Source organism: Microtus oregoni, unplaced genomic scaffold (assembly GCF_018167655.1).
Source record: "Microtus oregoni isolate MIOR12 unplaced genomic scaffold, Mior012 000083F_ref0000379, whole genome shotgun sequence".
Taxonomy (NCBI): Eukaryota; Metazoa; Chordata; class Mammalia; order Rodentia; family Cricetidae; genus Microtus; species Microtus oregoni.
The window spans coordinates 1,865,264-1,875,736 of NW_024544543.1; positions in this window are offsets into that span (position 1 = coordinate 1,865,264).

A 10,473-nucleotide genomic window follows, 5' to 3' on the forward strand; every position below is an offset into this window, starting at 1 on the left:
CACAAAATGTCTTTGGGTGTTATTTCTCATCTTCCACCTTGTTCGATGAGACTTTCTTATTTAATGCTAAATATACTAGAATCTCTGCCCTACAAGTATCCAGGAACTCTCCTGTTTTCCCCCTCCCATCTTGCTTCATGCATGCTGGGATTGTCTGTGCTACTATTTCTAGCTTTAATTGGGTTCTGGAAATCTGAACTCTGATCCTTATGTATGTGTAGAAAACACTTATTTATTAAGCCATTACTGCAACCTAACAAGGCCGTGTTTGTACTGGGACTGACACACACCCACACAAGGTAGAGGCATTATAAATTATTGCAATATGATTAAGTTAAAAGTTGAAATATGTAATATACATAATCAGATATAATTATTAGGTTACAATGGTTTCTCAAATGCAGCAATAATGACCATAAAAACATGTCTGTTGTTATAGTTGCCACATCTAAAATCCTTTGAAGAACTTAGACAAGACTTTCCCTGAAAACAAGTTAAATGTAAGCATTAAAGTTACCCATGTTCTCATTTGTGAAACTTCTGCTTGTGGAAGGTGATAAAAATTTTTCAGAACATATCTAGGAATCTTCCCATTCCTGGAAGTCTGTCCAACACCTATAAAGACATTTCACAATTTAAGAGTCTTCACAACTCCAGTTGTAGGAAGCTTTCTTCTTGGATTCAGAATGAATCTCAGCTTTGGCTAGAACTTACTCTTCAAACTATCTTCCTTTAAACTCCATCCAAAACCTTCTTCTGTCTGAAAGGCAGCCAGCTTTCCTCTGGCACCAGGGTTCATTTTCATGTGCTTACCTTAACCATGCTTAAACATCATGAAGATGCATGGTATCTCGAGGTCACATGTATCAATGAAAACAAAACATCCTATCCTTAGGAAAGCTGAAATCACCTTCTCAGGGATGCCCTTACTCCTTCTGATCTCCCCATAATATGAACTAATTTTCAGCCCACAAAAATGCCCCATGTATAATCTAAATTCATTCCTTCGAAAATTTGTATTCTCTGAGGTCTACATGAAACATCTGTGGAATTTCAGACAATAATGATATCTCTAAGTAAGAATATACCTGTATGTTTCATATACATTCTTTGATATCTCAATACTTTATTGTGAACTTTAGAACATATTTGTATTTAGGATTATGATTGACTGAATACCATATATGCTATCCTTTCCTGTCATTGCCATCAGAGACATCACCTTAAGCTAACATCCTGTGCTTGCATGGCATTTTAACCTTTATGTCAAAACAAATTACCACAGCACTGTGCCTGTATAATCATTTCATTTAAAGATAAGTTGCAAAAGGAGTTTAATTCCAATTTTAAATACAAAGACTAATAGGAAATGCAGTAGCTTGCTCAAAGTGACAGAACAAATCATCTCCAGCTAAGAAGGTCAGTTGTCTGCTGGCTTTTCCTTCAGATCTATTTCTCTTACCTTCCTTATGATTGAGATGTTATGAAATGGCCTTGAAGAACTACAGCAAGTTTTAGTTGGCTGTGTGGGGTGGTGTGGTCTAGGAGGTTCTTCTGTTTATGTGTTGCTTTCATTGGTTGAATAAAGAGACTGCCTTGGCCTTTTGATAGGGCAGCACTTAGGTAGGCAGAGTAGAAAGAACTAGATGCTGTGAAGGACAGACAGATAGACACCATGAATCTCTGGCCTGAGATGGACATAGGTTAGAATCTTGCCAGTAAGCCACAGTCACATGTTGATACACAGATTTAATAGAAATGGGTCAATCAAGATGTGAGAGTTAGCTGATAAGTGGCTAGAAGAACTAATGGGCCAGGCAGTAATTTAATTAATACAATTTCTGTGTGGCTATTTCGGGAGTAAGCTAGCCAGGTGAGACAGAACAAAGGGGCCCTGAACTCCTACAACAGAGGTGGAGTGAGAGAGACAGACAGAAAGACAGACAACAGAAATTGAAAGCTACCAGGGGAATCAAAGAGCCACTTGGTGCTTAGTTACAAGTCATCCTCAAGTTGTGATATGGTACGAATTCCTTCCTCAATCTTCTCTGTCCCACATCTTGGCAGCAGATTGTTTTAATACAAAGAAGCTTGCCATTTTCAACTTAAACAAGACAATGAGCTTACCTATATGAGCCTCCCATGACCACCTGACTGTGCAAGTGGGCAGTATATGAGTTTTTGAAAAAATGTGTTAAACACAAAGTAAAAGCACATGTATGTTAATGTTCCTCCCCAAGACTGAGTCTATTTGCGGGGAATTTATAAACTAGTAATGCAGATAAGTGAGCATTCATTCTAGTTATTTCATGGAAGGGTTGTACTTGTACAGCCTGGTGGTAAGCACTATCTTGCCTTCTCTCAAAGTAATTTATTTCTATCATTGTTTTTTTCCTTAGATTAATTTGCTAGGGTGCAAATAAAACTCATCAGTGTCAATCCAGCTACATCTGAGACTATCCATACCTCAGTGTTTGCAAACCATAGACAGAGACTGATTTCCCAGCACAGTTTCTGTTTCTCCCCATGACAACTCTGGCTTGTCACATGGATGTGGATTCTAGGATGCTGTCTTCCTACCACAAGACATCTTGTTTATAGGAGGATCTTCATACACAGTTGACTGAATGGATGGCTTTATAACTTCTACTTCCATTATTTATAATTTGATAACATAAAGACTTCAATCCCTTTTGTTTGTTTTCCAGTCATTTATTGCCTGCTTTTTCTAAGTAAAGTGCATAAGTCTGAAGCAAAGACATTTAGGTAATGGGAATAATAACAATTCTTCACATGTGATTTCCTCATTATTTTACCATCTTCAAATAAGGTTTTCTAGACCCCAAAGGAAAGCAGTATGTGATGATAAAGGTTATTATTCCTCTTAAAGCCATAGATATGTGTTAGCAGTTCTGAAAATGTCTTTTATGTGTTACGAGGAAACCTGGAGGCTCTGTGAGTTTCTTACTGAGGAGCTGTGTGGCGTTTGTCAAGTCAATTAACCTCTCTGTGTCTGGAAGTTTTTTGTTTGTTTGCTTGTTTATTTAAGGTTGAAACATTACTTGTTTTTTAGAGTTGCTTATATCCACAAAGGAAAAGACATATCTAAGGGAAAGGAAGGCAATTATTTAGATGATTCAAGTCAAAATCAATCCTGCCAGAGAAGTGAAGAAGAACAAGAATGTGCAGTTGCTGTCCAGATTGCTTGTCACCATCAATCAAATTCACAGAATAAATGGTTCAAGCACTTTGTGTCCTTTTCCTTGTGGTGAGAAGTAACCTCTGTGGGCATGTTAGCTTTTTAAGACCAATGAGAGAATCATTAACATCTAAGGATAGTTTCAACACAAGAAGATCGAATTTTTGGAATGTGTGGATTTTGAAAAACACTCATTGCTTAAAGTCACCTTCAGTGTTGCTTCATTTTATTTTCTTAATCTCTACCATTGCCATAATACCAGTTGAGATAGTGTCAAACAAGAGACAGCTGAGACTCAAAGTGTGTGCTCAAATCACATAATCAATAGCTAGCATCTTGGAGAAAAGTAGAACTCCAAAAACATGAGATAGTGATAGGTACCATTTGTTCTTGACCATTGTAGGATATGAAAACTTAAAACTCAATGAAGGTCACTGGCAGCTACTAGGAACAAGTTTGATGCTGTTAGGCTGTTAGGTGATTGCAGTGGTCTGTACTTTTGCTATGGACACTTGCCCTGCAGAAGGTGTGAATGATGTATTAACAGGAATTCAGCAAGATATACCTGCAAGGATGAGGGTGGAGCTGAGTTGCATACTTCTCTAAAGCCTCATTGTAAGAGCCATAGTGTGAAACTGTAAGTGCACTTAATGGTCAAGAGTTCTTTCTTCCTTTATACTCTTTTACCAAAAGTCAAAAGCCTAACCAAACCTAAGTAAATTCATAGCGTCAAACAGGTAAAAACTTCCACATGAGCTACAGAGGCCAGAACTCCAATTTTAGCTGTTTATTTCTCCCATCACATCATTCACAAGTTCAAGCAATGTGACTTTTCTGAACCTCAGAGCCTATAAAGGTGCAAAGGATCCTTTGTGGGATCAAAGGGCTCAGGATTGTGGATTGAAGTTACCAGGAGATTGTCAATCACCTTTGATAGTAAAGAAGATAATGGGATTAGTATAATTTTTGTCTTAATGATAACTATGAACAAGTTACTTTAATCTACCAGGGATTAAAATGTGGGATGGGTGTTTCCTTTTCTCCACTACTATCCTTGAATTAAATAACTAATGGAACATTCAGAAAATTCAGAAAATATATAAAATACATACATGCACACATATAGGCAATATAAATTATATATGTGTGTGTATTGTGATATTTTGTTTGTGTTCTGACAAATAAAGCTTGCCTTATGATCATAGAGTTTAACTAGCCACTAGTTTACCTTAGAGGTCTAGAGGTCTGTACAGAGAGAAGACAGGAAATGATATCACAGTGATGAGACAGAAAGTGATATGGCAGGGCATAGACAGGATCTTGTACCTTTTTTCAGTCTGAGAATTCAAAGAGGTAAAAAGTGTCAATGGCTGCTCCTTTACTTCTCTGATTTTCTCAGCACTTACCTTGATATCTTACTCTGGGATTTTACTGATGAGACCACTTATAATCACACTTCATATGATGCCCAACTTTGGGGTCATGAATCCACGATAAAGCAACTTGTCTGTGGCTTTGCAGCCACAGGCACAGGCTAGAGCTTCACTCAGCTGAGGTCAAAACCCTACTGGCTAGTCTAATTTTTTTTTTTTTTTTTTTTTTTACAAACCCTCTGAACAAGACAGGATTTTTTCTGGTTCAGCCTATCTGCAGCAAACTCCACAGGTCTTTGAACTCTAAATGCTACCACAGTCAGCCCCTCACCACTGTCCAGGTCTGCCCTTAGGCAGCTCCAGTGGCAACACTTCTTCTACATGATCCCTTGTGTATGTTTTTCAGGCAGGGTGTGTTCTCTCTCAGTGGGTAGGAGGCTTTCCCTGGACCCCCTTTCAAGTTGCCTGGAAAACTCGCTTGGGCTTCTACTGTTACACCAATAGTCAACCTCATCTTTCACTATAATCTTCACCATCATCTTCACTGCTATCATCAGTAGATTTGGTGAGACAATTGTGAATTTTTAAAGAGGGTAATTAGTTAAAAAGAAGAAGAGAGATTTTTTTTTACCACAATAAAAAGTGGGAAACAGTACTACAATGGAGGGAGTTAGGTTTCTGTATGATTATACAATGGATGAGTAAAAAAAAAAAAAATGGAACAATTAAATAAGGCAATAATTAACCTAGATGGAATTTATGTAGTGTCAATTATATACATTATCAGTTTGATAATATTAATTTTATTCCTAAAAAAATTGGTTGATATGAGTGCCAAGATTCAAGTCTTAGAAAAATTTACTAAAACAGATCATAGAGATACTCAAATACAGACAGTAAATTAAAGAAGACCCAATCTCAGTAAGTTTTCAAACAACCAACTTATCCAGTTAACTTACACAAACTGCCAAATGGTAGATATCTCCCCGATGCAAGAGCTGACTGGACTCCAGTGGAAATGTTACATTTGAGGATATTTAAGGAAACAGTAGTCTCATATGGTATGCATTCACCTTTTGTGAGGTAGATGTTGAATTCATAGTCAACTGGTAACAGAATTATTCCGTAAGACTGGAGAAACTTAGTTATAGCGGTATTGGAGCCTGTATAAATTTCCCATCAAAATGAATTGTTACAGGGGTTAGAGAGATTGCTTTGTTGGTAAGAAGCTTTCTGCACAAACATGATAACCTAAGATTATATCCCCAGTACTCATTTAAAAAGCTGGATGAAGTGGAATATTCCTATAACTCCAGTACTGGTAGGTAGGGTTTAGACAAGAGGATTCCTAAAACCTATTAACCAGATTGATGAGCGTCTGGCTCAAAGATGCTCTCTCAAAAATTAAACATGGAGACTGACAGAGGAAAAATACCCAGTGTCTGCTAGTGCCCTGCACAGACATATATGTGTACCATTTTATACTTGTTGAAACACACACACTTATGCACTCACCCAAAGTAACATAGTATATATACCATACATACATAACAAACATAAAACAAATAAATAGCTAAGTACTTCATTGTTGAAGGCTAGACAGTTTTGTCTCATATTACACATGAATTGAAAGGTGTTTAATAAAAGTTTTCTTTAATATAGTGACTTTTTCTTCACTTGTATTTATTCTTTGTGCCTGTCTCATATAAATTGGATAGATTGACTGTATGTTGCAAGTCAAGTGCATAGAAACAAATAAGGGTTTCTTAGAAACAGGGCTCACACTTGTGGGCAACTTTACTTCAAATATTTGTCCCTAGAGTTAAGAAACTCATTTTCAGCATGTAGCAAAGCTTTTTATGATAATGTATGTATTTCATTTACCTTTTGTATGACACAATATATTGCAAAAAACTTGATGATATTTTTATTGTTGAAAGACCAAATTGAAGACTGAGGCACACTTTGACATTATGTGGATTAATCTTAGTGAATTAGATGTTTCCTAAAATGCATGTATGGGTGTTTTTGTTACTCATTTATACTTGTTAGCTCATAATCTTCATACAGCATTTTACAGGAGGCTTTTTTCATATATACAGAATTACCATCATATCCCAAGTGTCCCCTGCTCCTGAAGTCAAGGAAGAATATGGATGAATATTATCAGATGGCTTTGGTATGAACAACTGATACTCCATACCTCTGAATACAGCCAGTCATTTGTTTGCTGGGAGCAGTCTTAGCTATTATGTTCTTTTTTTTTTTTTTTTTTTGGTTTTTCGAGACAAGCTATTATGTTCTTATAATTACAGTGATACCCTGGTAAGGCTCTAAAATGGTGCGTTTTATTTTGCATTACATAAAGGAATCTTTAGATAATAACATCTCCCACATAGTTTTCAAACCAAAGCAATACAAAACACTGAGCGGCCTTGATTTCTACTCACTGAAAACCAAACAACATATTTGAAGCATGACAGTCCTGCCTTTTAACCAATAAGTTTAGTCCTTGATAATTTTATCTTCATTACATGCTTATTGTATTATTTAATCCTAGTTAGGAACTACTTGTTCATTCAGTAGTATTTGCAATCATCCAATCACCCCTTTCTCTTTAGCCTTTAGGTATCTTCTATTACTCAGTTCTGAGATTAAACTATTAATCTGTAAAACCCCATAGTTTCTCTACTAAGTAGGCCACAGGGAAGCCCAGAGGATAAATTTTTCTCTTTGTGATACTGAGAACTGAAAATTCTGGAAGTATTGGGAAAAGTTGTGTTCTAAGTCTAAGGAAAGTTATTTTCAGCTTAGTAAGTTATGTTACTTACTACTGAAGTTCTAATTTCAAAGGAGGAGAGGGATAGCCTGAATATGTCATTTGAAACTTTTATTTATTTGACAATAAGAGCTTATAAAAGTGATTTTCCACTAGATGCCATTTTGATTCAAACCATTTTCTTATCATCACAATAGCCTTATAAACAGAAGATCAATTGATCACTAAATAGACATGGAGCTATAACTTAATCATGATGATGGGTGATCTTGTGTTACTATGTGCAGAATGTATTTGGAAAATAGTTTTAGGGGGTAATAATTATACTCAGAATGCCCAGTTTCCCACCAAAGTTTTCATATTCCCATCCTCCTAGTTTTAAAGTTTAGGTCACTGGACCATTAGTTGTGCTTGGCTGGCTAGTCTTCATTGAAGACAGTAAAGCAAACCCATGCTGCCCTTCATTTTCATCACCCTTGCCTGCCATCAATAATGTTGTGAGTCTTCTATTCTTTTGAATCCAATTATTATACAACACATAACAAAGGTTATTATGGGATGAACAACAGGGGCAGATATAAGAACCCCAATGTCTTTCCTTGCTTCTATATTTAAAACTAATAATTTCTATAGAACTGGGGAAAATCCATCTATTTTATTCTGTGCTAAATGTGGTTTGAGATTAAGCATATGCATTTCTTTTTAACAAATGTTATTAGAGGATCTTCTGTTGTCAAGATCTGAGTGTTAATGGGTGAGTTATAATCCATACACATGTTTTTTTTCTAGGGGTTAGCCATAAGAGCTTGAGCTTTCTGGAAGCCTTGTTGGTACAAAAATGCTAACAATTTTTATTTCATTTGTTGAGCAGTGTGATCTTAGGACCACATTATTTTATGTCTACATTAAGCCTGATTCTTTATCAAGAAGATTATTCTGGCACAACTTTATATGTAATTCTGTTGAGAGGAGAGAGTAGTTTCTCTTTAGGCAGCATCTTCAGATTACATGATCAATTCCTTACACTATCATAAATATTCAGACAATTTATAATCTCGATGTTTCAAACACATGACACCAAATTCTGAAGGGTTTGGAGTTTGTGAATTTGCACATTGAATTTAGCCACCTAACCTCAGAAACCTGAACCCTGAGATACTGACTGCAGTATGCCTTCTACCATATTTAAACCCCTCTCACAGCTTTACCTTCCATTAGACTTTGTCAGAGGTGCTTGGGGACAGTGATGTATCAGTCTCCTACATGCACAAGTGAACTCTCTTTATGGAAAGGCTGTCCTCATTCCACTTGAACCGCCAAAGTTTCACAAGCCCCAGGAAGATAGGTATGAATAAAAATATAAATCAATATTGACAACAAGCTACTCCACCTTCAAGATTCTCCCTACATTGCCATTCTGGAACACCTTTTCTTTGCATTTTCTGGAGCACCACACAGGCTGTAAGCACATACTCAGGCTCATTCATTCTCAAAGCCTATCATATTGCTGGACCTTGCCTATTTTTAGCTAAGTTTATCATTTGCAATTGGGTGTTTTGTTTGTTTTATTTTGTTGTTGAGAGAGAGAGCCTCACATTTTAGCTTCAGCTGGAACATTCTGAGTAGAACAGTGTAGCCTTGACCTTGTAATTCTCTTGCCTCTGCTTCCCAAGTGCTGTGATAACAGGTGTCATGGACACAACTTTCTTTTGCATTATTTGATGCAGCTTAAAGCTAGCTACTTGTACTGAGGTAATATAAGTAATTATATCCTAAATATATGTTTGTTTATATAAAACTATTAAGTCTCACTGAGTAGGTCAAAAACGTAATGATTGTCAGTATGTGTAGACTTAGATATTAATCCATGAACTCCACAATCTTATATTGAACTCAAAGTTTATGAAGGCCCCTGTGTGGAATTCTTCTGTCCTAAAAGATTCAGTTTGACCAAGCAATAAAGACACCCTTGAGTATGGAAGAAGTTTCATCTAAGACATGTACAAAATTTCTTTAAAAACTGTCTACTTTCACATGTAGTCTTGGTACATATGATAACTGGTGAATATCAAAAGGTTTCCTTACTAGTTCATCTCTTTTCATAGATGTACCATTAAAAGTAACTTAATAATGAAAGCAAGGACAGCCACTTATGTTTATTTTCCAAGTATTATTTTTCAATCCTCTTTTCCAAACAAAGCAGTCAAATTATCTTTAGTATAAATACTCCCCTCCCCAAGGAAGAGAGAAACTCGAGAAAGACAGCAGAAGGGCAGCTTCTGAGGAAGGCATGGGTACGACAGGGATAATTTTTATCTCAGGAGAACTGACCTTTCAGAGAGGGAAAATTAAATTATCTTTCTCATCCTTTACTTTTGGTGTGACATCATTAAAATGCACATTTCACACCAACACTCCTTGTTTTGTATTCATAACCTTAGAACAAAATTAATCAGTTGTCACAGGGACTTAACAGATTTGTAAATGGTGCCTTGCTCTCCCCCCAAAAAAATTTTCATGTTCTTGTAAGGATGGCAGCTTCACGTGCACACCCTTCAGAAAAAGAGCACATCAGAGATAACCAGTGCATACCTAGCATCTCGTAATCCTCTGCAGAGAATTGGTGTCCTCATTCTCTTTCCTGACTGGTGGGTTGGTGTCCTGGCTTTGAGATCTGATGTGAAGGTTTATGTCATGAAAGAAAGAACCGCTTTTATTTCTAAGCCAGATTAGCCTAAACTGTATCCTTAAAAGCTTTATGGGTAATAGGATTTGGTTTATAAGCATTTATTAAGCTTCAATATGAAGAATAAAATTTTATCTTTGATTAAGAACTCAGAAAAGGCTGGACAGTGGTGGTGTTCACCTTCAATCTCAGTAGGAGGATCTCAGTGATTTGATGCCATCCTTGTATACAGAGCAAGTTCCAGAGCAGCCAGGGCTACACACAGAGAAATCCTATCTCAAAAAACAAAAACAAAAACAAACAAACAAACAAACAAGCAAAAAGAAATTAACTTAGCAAAGTAAAACGTGCCAGAAACAGTTTTTGTGAGGTCTTATCCATACGGCTTCTTAAGCATGACCTGAGCAAGATTGACACCAATGGACATGCTAACACA